General features: G+C 41.2%; 1 long non-coding RNA gene across 1 annotated transcript; it reads left to right on the top strand.

Annotated features, from left to right (window-relative positions):
- Positions 1 to 3,289: 3,289 nt before the first annotated feature.
- On the top strand, positions 3,290 to 17,823 carry LOC108499857. The gene is made up of 4 exons (XR_001875670.1): positions 3,290 to 3,571; positions 12,556 to 12,729; positions 16,624 to 16,701; positions 17,786 to 17,823. It is a non-coding gene; the product is annotated as an uncharacterized LOC108499857 (long non-coding RNA).

Below are 17,823 nucleotides of genomic sequence, written 5' to 3'. Positions count from 1 at the left end.
ATTGAATATGACAGAGAGTGCCCCAAACCAAAAGTAATGTCTCCTGTCCTTTCAGCGTTAGATACTGACTGTATTTTATGGTACCTAGTAGAAGAAATGACAGTCAGGTGGAAAATGAATTAATGAGAGCAGCAGCAGCATTTTAACTGGTGAGTTCACAACTTTTTGATAGTCCATTTGTTTCAGGTGGCAGTTTTTGAGGTGACCTCATTTGTGTTTGTCTGTTAGATCAAACCCTTATTATTGTCATTACTGCTACTTCTGTCAGGGACTGCTGTTTTCCTTGTCTGTTATACATGAGCTGCCAAGCAAGTAAAATAGAACCTGCAGCTTTGTTTAAATGACAGCTGCTTAAGCAGAAAATGTTTTGCCACTTCTTCAGTATTTGTTTTCTGGTTGCAGGTCTGTTGATGCACTCAAGCCATGGGCCATCATTATTTTCTCGGTTTTTTGCTTCCTTTAAAGTATTTCTAATTTACTAACAAACTCTTAGCAGAAGACAGTTCAATGGCTTAAGCAGGTTCTTCTAAATGCATTTTCCTCTTAAAGCAGAGCATTAAATGAAAATCAGATTTGCCTTCTTTATGTGTTAACTTGTGCCTCATGCCTCAGTAGACACAGAAATACCCTTATACAGCTTGTAAAATTTCGCTGTGCTGTGTTTTGGAGTCAACAGCTGTTCAATTAATTGTGCACTTCTGTTCATGCCCTCACAGGCTGGGGAAATGCATTGTCTTCAGAAGGGCTGCACAGCTTTAGCTGGTAGGCTACAACTCAGTAAACAATTTGGTATTTCCCAAGATAGGGAAGAGCATTTCCAGCTCATTATTTTTAGCTCTGTGGGATTAAGTTGGCTAAAATGCATTAAAATATTGTCATTCAAGTAAACAGGCTTCTTAAAAACGATAGTAAACAAATCTGTTGAGTAGGATGTTGACATATTCCTAGTTTGTAGAGTTGTTAAGTTGCTCTCATGTTAACATTTAAAACCACAGCTACTGCAGAATAGGATGGGAAAATAATATAACTTTATGAGAAAACAATAGCAAGATTAAGTTTGTAGCTGAAAGTATGATAAAATGTTAGACAAATTGGGACAATTTTTGTTAGACAAATGGGAGGTAAGGAATAAACTGTTCAAATACATGAACTCACCTCCTATGGAGTCCTTACACTTTTCTGTAAGAGTGAAACTTTTCCTCGGGTCCCTGTGTAATAGAATTTGCTAGTGTTTCACAGCTGGAAAAAACAAGTGTGATGAGATCAAGTGATTTACCCAGGACTCTGAAACAGGTCAGTAGGGTATAAGGGTTACAGTTCAATAGTCTTTTTACTCTGAGCCCCATGTATATTTACAGCCACGTTACTTAAGGTTGAAAAAATGCTCTTAGCAAGTTCATGCTCTTAGTGTGACTTATTCCCTTCATATCTAATCTCTCTGTTTTCAGTGACAGGACCCAGTGACCCCTTCTTGACTACTGTTCTGTTGTAATGTCCTGCTTTAAGTAATAAAAAACTTTTCTTTCATATCTAATTTGCCCTCTCCTTTTGTAAATGCATTACTTCTTGTTCTGCATGCTTTTCAGTCTTTATGTTCTCCTCATATATGTTGTTTCTATATTAGTGAAATCTGCAGTCTGTTGGCTACTTGTGGCTCTTGAGATTTTTGGGGATGGGAGTTGAGCAAAGCTAAAGAATACAAATGAACCTTTTTTTTTTTAACCATGTGCAGTTCCCTTCTCAAAGGTTTCTTTCTTAAAATAATGTGGCAAGATTATTCAATAACTGACTCACTTTCTACTGGTGTAAACATACCTATTTCCCTTTTACTTTTCCTTCCTTGGAGTGCTCTGTTGCTCCCCCCTTGGATGCACAGTCAATAGGTAACATTATCCATGAGTTAAAATGAGAAACGTTTTTACAGAGCTTAGTGTAAGTATTCCTGCTGGACTAGTCTCAAACATAATTTGAGGAGTGATTGAACAGAAGTTGATAAAACATTGTATTTAAAGAAAAATCAGTATGTTTCTATTTCCTGGAACTTATGATTTGGACAATCATCAGTTCACGGGTTGTCTAGCAACAGGATTCCTCTTCCAAAAACTAGTTCAGATGTTCCATGGTTATATTCCTTACAGTTTATTTAAAAATAATCCACCTGCCTCATGATAGAACATTAACCAAAGTTGTGGATTGAGAATAAAAATTTCAAAATTGAAAATTCATGAGCAATTAGTACGTATTTAGAATGGAAGGACGACATACTCCGTTCCCTGCTACCATACCAAAGTATGGTTCAGCTGGTGAACAAGCAAGGGAAAGGGGAGCTGACACGGATGGCAGTGTGTGGAGAAGGTATGTTATGGAGCAGCAAGAAGAATGTCTATTTTTCTCTTTCCTCCCATGGGAGCATAAGAATTATCTTGAATACTTCACTGGCAAGTCACAGAAAATGGTGTGATCCAGAGCGTTTGCTGTGTGAGGCTTACAAAAGTTATAAATTCAATTCCCTTTCTTGTCTTCTAAGGATTTGTATGTTGCGTGGAACCAGTCTGATGTGACACTTGTTGGAACTAGGTGCATTTGTTTGTGATTTTGGGCTAAGTGGAGAATAGTTAGAAGTTCTTGTAGTTTGCATAAATGATAGTTTACATGTAAGAAAGAAGTCAAAATTTTCACTTTTCCGAATGTGTGATGAGGTTCCTGTCTTTTTCCTTAAAATACTATGGCAAAGTGAGTTCCTGCTGTATGTTACCATGTCTTCATTTTCTCTTTCTTCTCTTCCACTGGTAGAGTAGCCTAAAAAAGGCTTTACTTACGCACCTTTTAACGTTACCCAAATATTCCTGAAGTTAATCAGGGATTAACACCATTTTTGCTCTGTTTCTTCAATTGCAAGTGACTACTACAACCTAAAGATTATAACCCGTTAGAACCCCAAGGCTCTTACAACTCCAGATGACTGGGCTGGCCTGCACTGTGCAGACTGCAATGGCTGGGGGTGTGCAATGTGTGTATAATGAGAAGATGCTCCGTGGACTGCGTGGCTCGTAGCGTTACACAGTCACACGAAAGCAGGTTCCTCTCGGCCCTGAATCCGTGATCCCGTTTGCAGTTCTGTAATTGCCACCAGGAGAAGACAGGAATAATGTCAGGGGTTTTTTATGGCTCGTTGCTCGTTGCCTAGCAGCGTTGATCAACAAAAGTACAACCTTTTCTTTTCCTGTAACCTCGGTGAACCCAGGCTTGGACAGAGATCACCAGCAGGGAACAAGGGGTTCTGAAGTCGTGTGAAACTGTTGCTCGGTGTCTGTTAGCAGCGTCTGAGGGAAACCGTCTCTTCTTGACCTCTTTGTTACCTTTGCCCTCTGGTCTTCCTTCTCTCTCTCGTCAAATCTTAGAATAAAGCAGGCATCATCCTAGGAAGATGTGGAGGATGAGAAGTTTAGAGACAAGTCAACCATGCTAAGGTGTATCCTGCTGTTTTTCGGGAAGAAGAGCTGAGCTGATTCTCAGACCGTGGTGTCAGACCCTCCTCTCATGGAAGGAGAAACAGACTTCAGCAGTCACAGTAAGGTTTATTCTTATTTAGAGAAACTTTCCAAGTATTTTAGGGTAGGCAAAATAATCCATAGAGGAAAAGGAAATTAGGGTGCTAAGAATTTCCCGGTTTACATCTTTTAGAAGGGATTTCATAAGCTGAACTAGGAGGGTCATTGAATGTGTTTGAAAATGATTAGGGATCTGCACCGAATGTATGTTTTTTGTCTGATCAAATCTGGCAGAGTCTGTAAAATAAGTGCAAAGAGTAAGTTGCTCGTTTCACCTTAATTCCAAACTGTACATTGTTAGTCTAAGTGGACTAAGAGGAATGACTTTTCACACCCTTGCTTGCTGAACAGAGCAAACTATGTTCACCAAAACAGGATTTCTTTATTTTGAGCTGTGAATATGATTTGTCTGTCTTCACTGAACAGCAGCTGCTAATATTTGGTATCTGCAGGACTCAAAACAAGTAACTGAAGCCATGTTCTTAACTTCTGATTTACAGAAGTAGGGAACGTAGGACAAGAGCTACAGATCAAAAACAGTTTCAGTAAAAGTAAAAAAACCCTTTTTGTTGTTTTTAAGTGCTGTGATGTAGCACTTATAACCTGACTGGTTCTTTCTGCATGCAGTGGAAATAGAACCTGAGCAGATTTGAAAATTAATGTTTCAAACTGTAGGTAAATCAAATACTGTTATCCTTTGGTTTTCCTTTTCACTATCTATTAGAATGTGGCATTCTCTTATAAGTGAAAAAGTCTTTATTGTGGGACTTTGGTGCTGTCATTTCCACATCTGCAACAACTGGGCAGACCATGTCCACTGTACAGCACTAAGACAACTTGAAAGCCACTGAATGCTTTCTTTCTGTACCGAGATTATTTTGGTATTTGGATTATTATTCAAGTTATTTTGAAGTATCATGTGTTGAAAGTCCTGGTTTCATGTCTTGCAAAATGCACGTGGCTTTCAGTGTAGCTGGAAGACGCTGCTCCACACACCCATTTCCACCACACACAATTCCTTGCTGTGCACTTTCTTATATTAGAAATGCTACTGACCCTCCACACCCCGAGGTCAGGAAAGGTCAGCATTTGAGCACGTGCCTTACACATGATAGAATAGGGGTCCTGGAACACAGGCTGTGGCTGAGTTTTGTCCCATTAGATGAGTCAGTTTTCCATTTTTGGGGTGGTAAATTTCATATGCAATGAAACAGGAAATTTCAGAGGGAAACTGGGGTAATTAAAATAATCCTGTTCGGCCCACTGCCAGTTCTTTCATCTTAGAAAACATTGCTGTGGAGACACGCACAGATCCTGTGAATTAGTCTGGTCTGGATAGCTATCATCTAACGTTTTTGAACATTTGAATCTGAAGTGCAAAGACATTTCTGTGGGACAGTTTGAATGCTTTTGGTTTCATAATTTTTCTTTTTTCTCTCTTGGTTCCTCTTAGAGATTAAGGCTGGACTAAGGGGATCCTCAGGCTAGTGTGGCATTTCCTCATATAGACTGCATGACAAAATCACCCCATAAGAAGAGATTTTTATGAGAAAGGCTTGTATAAATTATGAAGAAAAAGAATTTTGCATTGAAAACCTGAAACAGATATTTAAATATTGCGCAAGCTGGATAGAATTAAGGATAGTCTTGTTTTTTAGTTTCCAAATCTAAAAGCCATAACATTTTCTCTCCTCCTGTGCTTAAATCTAGAGTGTTAATAATAAACTACTTTGGTTGTGCTCCGAGACGTTGCCAAAGAGAGAAACAAATTGCTACCGGTGCCACAGATAAATCCTGTTATTCTGAAAATTATTCCTCAGCCAGCTTCTGGGTAACTTAATTTTCTAGATGGTTCTTGATGAAGCAGTGGTGGAATCAATTGCTCAGAGATTTTTGCTATGACGACAGCGGTGTGAGGGCAGCGAGTGTGACCGGGAGCCCGGCTGGGAGGAGCCGCATTCCCGTGCGTGGATCTCAGCCGCAGTCCATAGGGCTCAGCCCATAGGTCCCCTCAGCAGTACCTATAGAGAGCCCTTAGATGGTGCTGTATAGCAGCGCTCGGCCCTTCGCCGCGGTACCTCCGCTGCCTCCGGGATGCCGGTGCCCCGCCTCAGGGCGGGCTGTAATGCACTGGTAAAAGGCCTCCTGGGCCTTTCATCCCGTGCTGATTTTGGGCCATGGATGGAATTTCAACTTCTTTTGATGAAGTACGTGAGTTTAAAAAAAAAATAAAAAAATCCAAGATGTTGCAGGAATAAGTTTTAGCAGCAAAAGTGGCCATCAGGACCTGTGTGTTCACATCAAGGTGTTCCGCTCAGTCAGAGCTTTCTGCCCAGGAGAGGGAATGCCCCCTTTTGTTTCCTAACACTTATACTCAACCACTAAGTGATGCGTTTTCCTGCCCTTTGTTTTCTGTATATCCATGTATCCATAGTCCAGGTCTAAAATTTTGCCATAGTTCAGTCTGAAGAACCTGAAAAAGCTGTCTCTGAGCACTGCTAATTAGGATCAGTAAAGGAAATCTGTCAGTAGAGACATATGAAATATTAAAATCAAACATGGATTTCAATAACTGCAATAATTTAATTCTTATAAAACTTGAATCATGCCATGCTTGGACACCCATGTCAAATATATTACTATCTGTCTCTAAAACAAAGTGCTTTTTAAATAATAATTAAGGAGTTTTTGAGGGCATTTGAGGATCATCGTGATGGAAGAAGAGTGTTCACCCTGGGAACTTCTTCACATAAATATGGGTGCAGTGTTGTGGCTTTCAGGTTAAGTCTTTCCATGCTGTGAAACTCACTTTATTTCTGAAGAATTAGGGATGCAGATTTAGGAATTTGAGTTGTGCCGTCAATTACAAAGGACTGGAGGAATGGAATTTCCTCCAGCAGGATGGGTTTCAAACCACAAAGTAAATTTTATTTGGAAGCCGTTGGTGAAATTATTAAAGAGAGTTATTAGACAACTCTCAAATACTCTTGGTATTTAGACTTTTCTTTTGTAGTGAGGCAGGAGAGAACTGAGATGTTGAAAACAAATTGATCTCCGCCCCTCAGAAAAGACTTATGTGATTGGTTTTTTCTAAGTTGGGAATATAGCCTTCCTATAGTTTTACTGTGTGCTTATGCACGTTCCTGTAATTTGTAAATGTTTCCCACCTGTTACTGCAATTTGAGGGGTTCAAGCCTGGGAATATTCTGCCAAAGGAAATGAAATATGCATATGAAATAATTCATGTTTTCAGAATGACTTCATTTAGTCATGACTTTTATTTACTTAGAGAGAGAGAAAGAGAAAGAGCTGGTGTTGTTACAATCTCTACTCTATTTTTTTAATCTCTGTAACTTCCTATAACCCAGCTTTTATTTTTTTGACATTTGAAATGTCCCAGACTGCATCAACTGAGTATCCACTGTGTGTTCCACTTGTCCCAGTAATTCTCATCCTATGGTCTCTGTATGCTGTTATTTTAGGTGTATCCTTTGCCATTATGTGGATTGTTAACATTACCCTGAATTCTGCTGCCGTGGAGGTGTCAACAAGTACTAAGATTTTCTTTCTTGTGTGTTGAGAAACTCTGTAGCTGAAATCACTGTGACAAGTTAAATGTTACTTGGTGGTGACCTGTAGCCTAAAGCTGGTGGCTGTAAGTTCTCACCTGTGAAAGAGGAATCTTGTAGCTCTGCACAATATGTTCTTCCAGCTGCAGGTGAATTTCTATTGTGTTAAAATCCTTAAGCAGCTGTAGCAACGTGTCACGCTGATCTGGCATTTTGCATCCTCAGAGCTCTGCTCAAATATTTGAACTGAGTAAGGCAGTCCACTGAGCTCAGAGGTAGGTGAGTGTCACAACAACTGTACAGAAAAAGAAACAGCACCTGGGAGGTTAAAGCAACTTTTCCTCATCATGCAGCAAGTCAATGGTGGGGCTGGAATTACAGCCCAGGAGGTTCCCGGCTCATGCTACACCATGCTGTGGAGAAAGGTCATTTCCCAAAATAGTACAGAAGGTTTGTTATTGATAATAGGGTAACAAAGGGCTCTAAATGTATTAATAGGTCACTGTGTACTGCCCTTAATAATACATAATTTAGCAACCTTGCAAAACGGGCTACATCATATTTTTCTGCAGCAATATCACTTTCACAGTAAGTTTTGTCTACTACACTCCGGGTAGGTATTTTTGTTTTGGCTCTTCTAACACAGCTTTATTTAAAGTAAATAGGGACATTTACAAAGTAGGCATAAATAGCCTCCTGATTAGCAGCCACATTAAGCTGCGCATTCAGCTCCCTTTCAGGTCAGCACAGCTCCTCTGTCTGCCCAAGGAGAATAGGGAGGTGATGGAGGATTTTGGTGGCAACATTGTCCCTGTGTTGTGTGACACACAGGCAGCGCTGTCATACCTGGGCACTGCAGGAGCTGAGGTGCAAGTGTGGGAGCCCACAGAGCTGCCAGATTTGGTGATGGTCTTAGGCCTTCCAGGGAGGAGGACAAACCCAGTCCCCACCCAGTGGGACAGGGTAGAGGATGCTGAATACTTGTGGAGGGGTTTTCATTGAGATTTGGTCCCAACCATTCCTCAAATGACCTTGGGGATAGGATATTTGGTAGTTGTTGTTGGATCTTGTAAATTTTTATCTTAATCTGCTTGTTGTAAAATGCTGTTGATCCCCTTTGAACTTTATTACTTCAGCAGTGTACTTACTGAAGATTTCTGTTTCTTCTCGAAATGAATTATTTGAACTGCTAGGTTATTCAGCAAATTCAAAAGTAGAAAGTATGAAACAAATTTATTTTTTTACCGAGCACCTGGATCTGCATCTACAATTGAGAGAGGAACAAAATGGTATTTTGTCTTAGCCAAATCTGAAGAATTGCAGTGAATAATGGTGAAAAGAACAACATTCACAAAGCAAATAGGTATCAAATCAATGTACTCAGCCCCGTTTTGGTTTGAGTTTGGGTGGAGTAAGTGTTTCCAAACAGGTAAATACAAGAGGAAGAAAAGGTGGAAAACAAAATATGTAAGGAAAGTAAAGAAGCATGTTCTCTCCTCTTTGTTTCTGTGGATATACGTATTTGAATTAAGGAAACAATGGGAGCTTTATGTGCTGCATTTGCTTTTTAACGCATGTTTGTTGTAGTAATCAGATCTGTTGTTGTGGGCATGGGAATGCCAGCTTGGCTCTTCTGGTCACTGACTTGTGAACATGACCTTCTGGAGGTCAAAACACTGGAGAGCTTGCTCTGTTTGATTCTCAGAAGTACAGTCATAATAATTATTGCTTTGAAAAAACAATGTAGATGTTCCCTATCTAGTTTGTTACTGGTACTGAATTGTGGGATGGTTTTTGTGGTTTTGTTGTTGGTGGTGGTTTTTGTTTGTTTGGTTGGGTTTTTTTACTAATTAATCTGTTTAACTATTTTCTAGTGGACTCAGAGTTTTTGAGGTTTGTTTTTTGTTGGGGTTTTTTTGTTTTGTTTTTTTTTAAACCACAGTTGAGTTTTCATGAACAAAGTTGACTGATCAGAGATTGAATTGTAAATGTTATTGTTTGGTGCTTGATCAGACATCCTGTGATCATTTTTCCCAATGATCAAGTCAGCCAGATATAGTCAAACAGTCCCACATAGGAAAAACTGTGTACTTTCAAGGAGAGAGAGAGAAAAAAAAGTCTCTTGTGATTGATGCCAAATAATTCATGGCAAATGCCGATGGCTCCATAATTTCAGCATTGAGTACTGAGTACATCTGCCTCCCTTACTAGGGGACTCTAGAGAGACCTGACTAAAACATCCTATAAAAGAAGAGACAAATGATCCCTTTAGAGAGAGAGAGAGTCAGTTCATGCTCCTGGGCAGTGCAAAGCTTGAGTTCTTTTGGCAGAAAGGGAGGTTTCAAGGTCTGTGTGGTTTGTATTTTCTGGCATCAGATGGCTTTGTGGTGCCTCTTTTTATGAATCCTGTCCAAGAGTTAGGGAAATAGCTGTCAGTCCTCAACTTTCCTCATCTGTCAAAACGTATAGTATTTTAACACCAAGCATGACATTAAACAACCCATAGATTTTGTGGTCCCTCACCCAGTCTTGTGGACTTACAGCAAAGCAATCACAGCATGGGTGATTAGATTGCCTACTGTGTAAACTTTATGTTCCTGGATAGTTTTCATGGGGGTAGTTGTACTTCCTCAGAAATTCTTTATTTCTCTCTCAAACCTCACCAAGAGACAGCTATCATGTTGCCTCTATCAAAGATTCAGTTTGAGCTGATTTGAATGTGTGGGGGTTTTTTCCCAGTCTTGGTGAATAGCCTTCTTGCACCACGCTGCTCCTCAAAATGCTGCTCACATTACCAGCTGAAATCTGCATCTGCTGTAGGGCTGTTTGGGATCTGTGAGTTGGCTTACTCTGTCTAGGTAGTGGTGATGTTTTTCTGGAGTTAGGAGAGTTCAGACCTCCTTAAAACTGGACTTCTACTTACAACAGATTTGAGTATTTTTATGTCTTGCTAGAGAGCCTTATTTTTTTCCTGCTGCTCTGTGGCTTGATCAGGGCAAGCAGCACACTGTATATCTGCCTGCACTTGTTTGGCATTGATGTGGTGCCCTGTGTGTTGTCCTCAGATTTACAGCGAAGGTAAAACGAACAACCACATGTTACCATCTTTTTTTTACCCTCCTCGATATGTGAAACTGCTCTGTGGTCCTTCAGAAGCATATTGGGCTACTCAGAACCAGGGAGTATGTGCTAAACAAAATGGTGAGCAGAATTCTAAATTGATTGTCTCTGGTCCAATTCCTTCGAGGTTCTGCACTTCTGATTTGTTTTTGACAAGGGCTTTTTCACTGCTTTGCAATCGGCAAGAACTACTGGGGATATAAAATGTTTTGTAGCTGGAGAAGATACAGGGCTGGAAAAATTAGGAGTCCCAGCTGTTGTGTGAATAACTTTATGGGCATAACTTTTTTTCAAGAGGCTTGTTTGTGGTTAAGTAGTTCAAGGCATTGCGCTTAGTCAGCAAACCTGTTTTCTGTAGCCCAAAATAGATTTAAATCCATTTGGACCCTTCCAGCTCCCCCCCACCTCCCTGTTTTTTTTTTTTCCTTGATATCTTTTGTTTATGTGGTTTGGCCTTGCTAAAACTATCCATCCCTCAAGATTTCCTTTTGCTCATACTTTAAGATTCTCATGAAGGTGTATCTCTACAATCTTTTTGGCAGTGAATTGTACTGTGTATTGTTCCCCTTTTCCTTCCTTCTGTCTGTAGATGGAAAGCTGTTAGAGCTGGTTTGAAATCCATGCTACTTTGAATTACTAAGGGCAAAGTCCCACTTTTGCAAAGCTCTTCTCTTTCATTTCCTTCCCCTCAGTATCTTTGCATCACTGTCTTCTGGCTTCTGCCTGAGAGGGCAGGCTGCAGTCCTGGCAGTGAGAGGCACCTGACAGGTGCAGTCCTCTTCACCACTGGTAGATAAGGGAAGGTGCATTTTTCAGCTGCAGTCAGAAAATGATCCACACTATAATCCTGAGTGTTTCTCTTCAAAAGAAGGTGAACTTCTATCGTGCATCTGACTGGCTGATGCTACAGTATGCAGTCTTTATTTATAGATGTGTGTAAATAAAAATAAATCTTCCTCTGCAGACTGCCAAATTGTATTTCCCAAAAGCTGAAGAAGCTGCAGTCCATTAAATCTGGAGGTGATGACTGAGCCCAAGTCTCTAGAAAAGAGCACCTTTTGTTCAGAAAGATTTTTTTTAATTTGGCTGCTGACATGGGTTGTCTGCTGTTTCTTCCTGCAAGAAAGAAAGAAAATAGTTTTTATTTTTAATGTGTTAAAAAAGTCACCATACCGTGGTATTTAGTGTGCTTGCATTAATTCATGTTTTGAGTTAAAGAAATCATGTATAGTTGAGGGTGTATATGCTACAGTGGCAGCACAGACAAAACAAGATGTGCAGGCAGGGGATGAGGATGGATAATTACTTACAGAACGTGTTCATCTTCTGACATTATTTCTTCATATATATACTTCTGACATCTGCAAGGAGGAGGGTAGATCACTGGAAGCAGGCGCCCTGCGCAGTTGGTGTGGCTGTCTGCTGTTCACCTTTCCAGGATGTGGGTTTGAATTACAGTGCACTCTTTGATCATTATCAGGAAAAAAGAACCATATTTTGAACTGGAAGTACCTTGAGGTTAACTTCCATGCCTTATAAATTAAGAAAAAACACTTCCTTTACTTCAGGGCCAGCCTGTGAGACATGGAGGATGCAATACCTGTTTCCTAGTTAAGCTGCATTATTATTCTATTTTCTGACGCCGCTCATGTCCAAAACAACATGCAGGCTCTGTCAGGGCACAGCCACATTGAGCTTGCTGGTGAGAAAGGGTTGGTTTCAGACCCTCCTGCAGGTCTTTGATTAGAGTCTCAAACTCCTGCCTCCCCACTCCTAGGGAGTTTTATTGCCAATCTCAGGTCCTCCCTTTAATGAGCCAAAGACTGGATGGGCTACAGCACGCGGTTGATTGTCCATTAGTAAGAGAAACTGCTAATTACCAAGAAAGCCTCAAGATGTATTGGTGTGGGCAGATGATGGTGTGTGGACAGGCTGCTGCCTTATCTTGGACTGTCTCTGCCCAGTGTCCCAGACTGCCTGCTGGAGTTGAAAAGGGTGAGACTTTCTTCCTCTGCTTAGCAGCAGTCTGGCCTGTGTCTGTGGGTAGGAGGTTTCCCACCTTCCCAGGAGATCTTTCAAAGACCTCTGAAGGAGGTGGCAGGGAATCTTTCCTTGAGGGTAGCTTTCTTCATTGGTTGTCCTGTTTATTGCCAGGAAGGAAGAGTAAACAAGGCTACCATCAGAATGCAAGTTGAATGCTTCCTCAGGATAGTATAAGATTTCAGATTTCACTTGACTAACAATATTAGTTGTGCTATTGGATGTTGCAGGTGCTTTTCCCCCTTTTTTTTTTTTTTTTTTTTTTTTGTTAACAGGAAAGAAGTCTTCAGAAAGTCCCCCTCAGAAAGCCTGTGATGAGAAGATGTGAGGGACTTGGCAGTCTTACGGGGGAAGCAAAATAATTGATCTGAGTTTGTTAGGACATTGCAACTTGTTACAAGTGAGAAACTGGACACAGCCACAGAAAGAATAGAGCAAGAGGAGACAAGGTATGTGCACTTCTGCTGGGGTGGAAGTTCTCTGGCTTTCAGTGTTTGCACAGTAAATTCAATGTCAACATACATACAGACAGGAGATCTCAGAGGAATTAGAGGTAAATAGCCTTTCTTTTTGAGGTTTCTACAAAGAGCTGCAGAGCTAAGGGATTTCTTTTGAGTTTTTGGCCTGTCATGAATTGGCAGATGACTTGGGAGGAGGTAGTCCCTGGTCATTTGGCAGTGCCAAGAGCAAGCTTTGAACCGTGCAGGCCTAGGGCAGCTAGGAAACATTCCCACTGGATACTTCAGAGTCCTGGCCTTTCCTTGGCTGCCAGTGACAGTTTTAGGTGATCTTTGGTCATTAAAAGTTAGGTGTCTTTGTTCCTCTCTTAGACTAGCCCAGGAAGCTAAAAAAGTTAAATGGGAAACATTTTCTGAACTGTACAGCAGCATACCCCACCTGTTTTGTTTTGGCTCTCTAAATGTGGAGGATTCTTGAAGTATCTGCCACCAAATGAGAGCTTGGATCTTGACAAGCTATTGATTAGGTGACAAAAAAACTAATGACAACACTTATGTGACTTGTGCTGCCAATTGGAAATATAAAAGTTGAGGAACTGGCTTGTTACAGTGACAGAATCAAAAATCCTGATGGAAAATGTCCAGTTTCTACAGATTGCTCAAGAAAAACTCTCTGTGTACAGGAATTTGGGAACCAAATCCAAGGACAATCGGTTAAAAGATGGGCAGTAGTGCTTATTGTCAGGAGCCACAACCGAGGAAATTCCTGTGTCTTTTAAAGCTTGTCTGTGACAGCAAAACATTCTGCTGGAAGAAACCTCTGAGAAATCCCAATTTATGGACTTTTTTTTTTTTTTAATTATTCTTTCTCCTGAAGTTTAGTCAGTAGCATTTACCCTGAGAGCAGGATACTGGTTGGAATTGAGAAATTATTGGGTTCATCTAGCAGGGTCAACCCTTTTACCAGTCGTGGAGGTGAACTGTGAGCAGAATGAGCTTTTCATGTGAGTGGAGAGGGCCAGAGGAGGATAACAGTGATGTTCACAAGTATGGAGTGGCCTCTGCTTGTGGTGAGAGCAAACGGAGTGGGACCGTCCGGCTCAAGGCACCCATAAAATAGCTTGGGGAAGGCTAATCAGGAGCTGTGTTTGCAGCGCAAGCAGTGTGGGGTAATTTCGTGTATGACTGCAGCAAACAAAGTACTTCTTACATATTGGGTTTACATGTAACTTGTGGAACAACAAGGTGCTGAAGATATGAGTAGTTTTAAAGAAAAGACCAGAGTTGGTGACAACAACTCAGTCCTGCCTCTGTATCATAAGTACTTATGTCTCGTGCAGTCTCCTTAGGGGTATGTCAGATGTGATTACTATGGCAACAGCAAAGGGACCTTAATTAACCAAGTAGCTCTTAGAAGAAAACATGATTGGATGCTTTTTTCCCTATTTAATTCCTTGTTACACAAGTTGAGCTGAGCACACGGGTCGGCTCACTGTCGTAAAGCAGAGCTGCTGCAACCCAGTTAAAGCAGGTTTGGAAGAGCTTTAGATGGTAGGTACACACATGTAGATGTGTACAATAAACTTTTGCAGGGCACGTGGCATTGCTTTCCTGTTAAAATTGGATGTGAATTAAAATTTAGTATGCAGTTATTAGTTTTAATAGACTATCCACAGGAAAGTAACAACGTGACGACGGGGAAGACCATCAGCCTGGTTGAATAGGGAGCTTTTGCTGGAACTTGGGGAGGGAGAAAAAAGAATTTATGACCTCTGGAAGATGGGGCAGACAACTCAGAAAAGGGTACAAGGGTGTTGTTAAGTCATGTAGAGGGAAAATTAGAAAGGTGAAAGCTCAGCTAGAACTCAATCTGGCCACTGCTGTGCAATATAATAAAAAATGTTTTTATAAATACGTTAACAACAAAAGGAGATCCAAGGAAAATCTCCATCCTTTATTGGATGTGGAGGGGAACATTGTAACCAAGAATGAGGGAAATGCTGAGGTACTTGATGCCTTCTTTGCCTGAGTCCTCAACAGAAAGACTGGTTATCCCCAGGGCAACCACCCCCTGAGCTGGTAGAGAGGGATGGGAAGCAGAATAGACCCCCTGCAATCCAGGAAGGGGGTCTTAAGACATTCCAGTCTTAGATTTAGTTACCTGCTCTGCCACTTAGACACTCACAGGTCTACAGGACCAGATGGAATTCATCCAAGGGTTCTGAGGGAGGTAGTGGAAGAGCTCACCAAGCTACTTGCACTGCAGGAAAGATACTGAGGTGCTGGAACGTGTCCAGAGAAGGGCAATGGGACTGGGAAAGGGTCTGCAGGGTAAGTCCTATGAGGAGCAACTGAGGGAGCTGAGGTTGTTTAGTTTGGAGAAAAGGAGGCTCAGGGGAGCCCTTATTGCTCTCTACAACTACCTGAAAGGTAGTTCCATCCCTGGAAGTGTTCAAGAAATGACTGGAGGTGGCACTTATTGCTATGGTTTAGTTGACGTGGTGGTGTTTGGTCGATGGTTGGACTTGATCTTGGAGGTCTTTTCCAACCTTAATTATTCTATGAAGTGCATTTATCCGTAAAATGTGATGCCCCAATTTTGGGAAGTGTTTAAATGCCCCCTTGATTACATTTCCCTGGTTTGAGTGGCTGGAGGACTGAACTTCCTGGCTCTGTCTATCTTAGAGAAATCTGTCACTTTGAGTAAGAATAAAACTTGACTGGTAAAAATGCAATCTTAGCACAGTATCACCATATAACTGGATCTTATTTATTTTTAATTGAAATGTCAACTTAAAAGATGCAGTGCATATTTTTAAATCACATTGACATTATATTTAGATTTTTTCATTAAGTTCTAGGTACGCAGTCCCATTAAAAGTAGGTAGCTATAAGTATAAAAACATGAAGTCTTAATGCTCCCTTACTAAATATTCAGGGTGCAAATGGGCATTGCTCTGGTAACACCTGTGAATAGAGCTATTCTGGCACATTTTAAAAGTGTCACTGGAATGAGTGACAGCCACCAATGTATGCATATTATTTCAGAATCATAGCGATGAAAGGAGCTCTCCTGCAACTGTTTCTCTTTACTTATAGTCCCATACCATTTAAATTTTTTTCTCAGTTTCAGGAAGAAAAGATTATGTGATTTTATTGCTAAAACAACTACTGCTTCTAACTGTGATGGAATGCAATTGTACACTGTGTACTGAAAGTCTAGATATCAGAAAAGTTTTGATCCCTGCACTCGAGGAGTGCAAGGCATGTATAGTTTGTCATAATTTATTTTGCTGGTTCTATCAAGAAATTCTGCATTATACTCCTCGCAGGGTTTTAGAGAAGTTAGTCCTACAAGGAAGCCAAATGACTTTTTGCTTTCTTCTCAAGGAGCACTTGCTCTCAGTCCCCAGGCAAGCTCTGTGTGCATGACACTACAGAGGGTGAGCTGTGTGATGGTGTGGAGATGCCTTTCCTGAGAAGGGGCTAGACCAGGCTCACGTGATTGATTATTTGTGGCAATGTGCTTAAGGAGGCAGTGAGAGCAAACCAGGGAAAACATGCTCCTATTCCTTCCTGCAGTCCTGCAATTTATGGTTCCACAGTCCTACTCAACTATGTGTGAGCACATTAGTTACAGCTTTGACCCTCCCAACTGGCTTCCTGTTAAATCTGTTAAAAAACAAATTCTTCGGTCTGGCATGTGAATGAACATTCCAGTCTTAAATAAAAGGGAAGGAATCAAGAAAGAATCTGATGGTTTTTTGACCAGCCAGAAAGTGAGGCCTATTTTTGGTTTTGGTCACTTTAGGCTGTGCTGCAAACATTGGCAGGAAGGTCTAGGGGCTCAGTGAGAGAGCATTTTTCTCTTCTTTATTTAAACAGGCACCTTCCCAGAAGAGTAACAATCCAAAGTTTACACTTCCAGTGAAATGCTGCCTGAGAAGTGCTGGATATAAAAAGGTATGTGATAGAAAGTAGAGGTCTGAAAAGTAAAGTAGAGCAGAACTAAATGCAAACAGCAGAGGATAGTACAGGAACTTGAAGTCTTTTTTCATTAGCTGGGGGTTTTGCATGATTTTTGTTTGTTTGTTTGTTTTTTTCTTCAGAGTTGTGCCATATGTTGCATTTTAATCATGGTTAAGGGGAAGGGAAATGAAACAATTAAAAAAAAAAGGCAAACCAAAACAAAGCAAAGCCACCTCCTAGCATGGAAAACCCTCTCCCATTTTAAAGTAGGGAAATAGGCTGCAGGGGCTTCCACAGGCCACAAAAAAGATGCCAGACTATCACTTTGTGCTCTTCTGCTGCGAAACTGTTGGGGTTTTTTGGGGGTTGTTTTGTTTTCCTTTTCTTTTAAACTTAATGAAACATTTCCAGTTGGTCTGTCTCCTCCACCCCTGCTACTGCTCAACTCCAGCTCTAAGTCACCTTTTCCTTTTTTTTCTTCTTTTCTATTTTAAAATGGTCAGTCATACATGTAAATCTGCCAGGTTGGTCAAAGACAGCTGTCGTGCACATGTGGAAGCCCAGCAGCTGCATTTCTGATGTATTGCCTGGTATCTGGCAACTGGATGGCTTCCTAGGATACATAGTGTTACATTCCCAAGGGCTGTGCAAGGAGCCCAACAGCCAAGTAGAACTCTGGTGTAACCTGTTAACTCAGCCTGGGTCTGCCAAGGCATGTGTGCTGTCTGAGTTCACCCTGACTGGCCTGATGCCAGCAATGCCCTACTCCAGCTGGTGCACTCATCCAGGGAAACAGACAGCAGGCTGCTCCTTCCAACCCCTCACCAGCATTTTAGGGAGAAGGTTTTTAAAAGCGCTTAGTGGATTTGTGTTTGGTCAAGACAAGTCACACTGAAGATTCTTCATGGGGCATGGGACACTAAACCCAACACCCATCCCTTTTCCGGGGGCTCCTGCTGGACGCTCAGGCCGTGGTTGCCACATGTTCAATGTTAGCTGTCACTTCAGGGATTTTTTAAGTACCTCTCTGGGAGTTACTAAAACTTTGGTGCAAAAGACGATGCCTTTTCACTTGCAGGCGACTCAAGTGCCTCTGTGATGACACACCAATTGCTG

The sequence above is a fragment of the Lepidothrix coronata genome, unplaced genomic scaffold (assembly GCF_001604755.1).
Source record: "Lepidothrix coronata isolate B3197 unplaced genomic scaffold, Lepidothrix_coronata-1.0 Scaffold79, whole genome shotgun sequence".
Classification (NCBI taxonomy): domain Eukaryota; kingdom Metazoa; phylum Chordata; class Aves; order Passeriformes; family Pipridae; genus Lepidothrix; species Lepidothrix coronata.
Note: the sequence above shows the minus strand (reverse complement) of the source record. Positions and strands in the feature narration are given on the sequence as shown.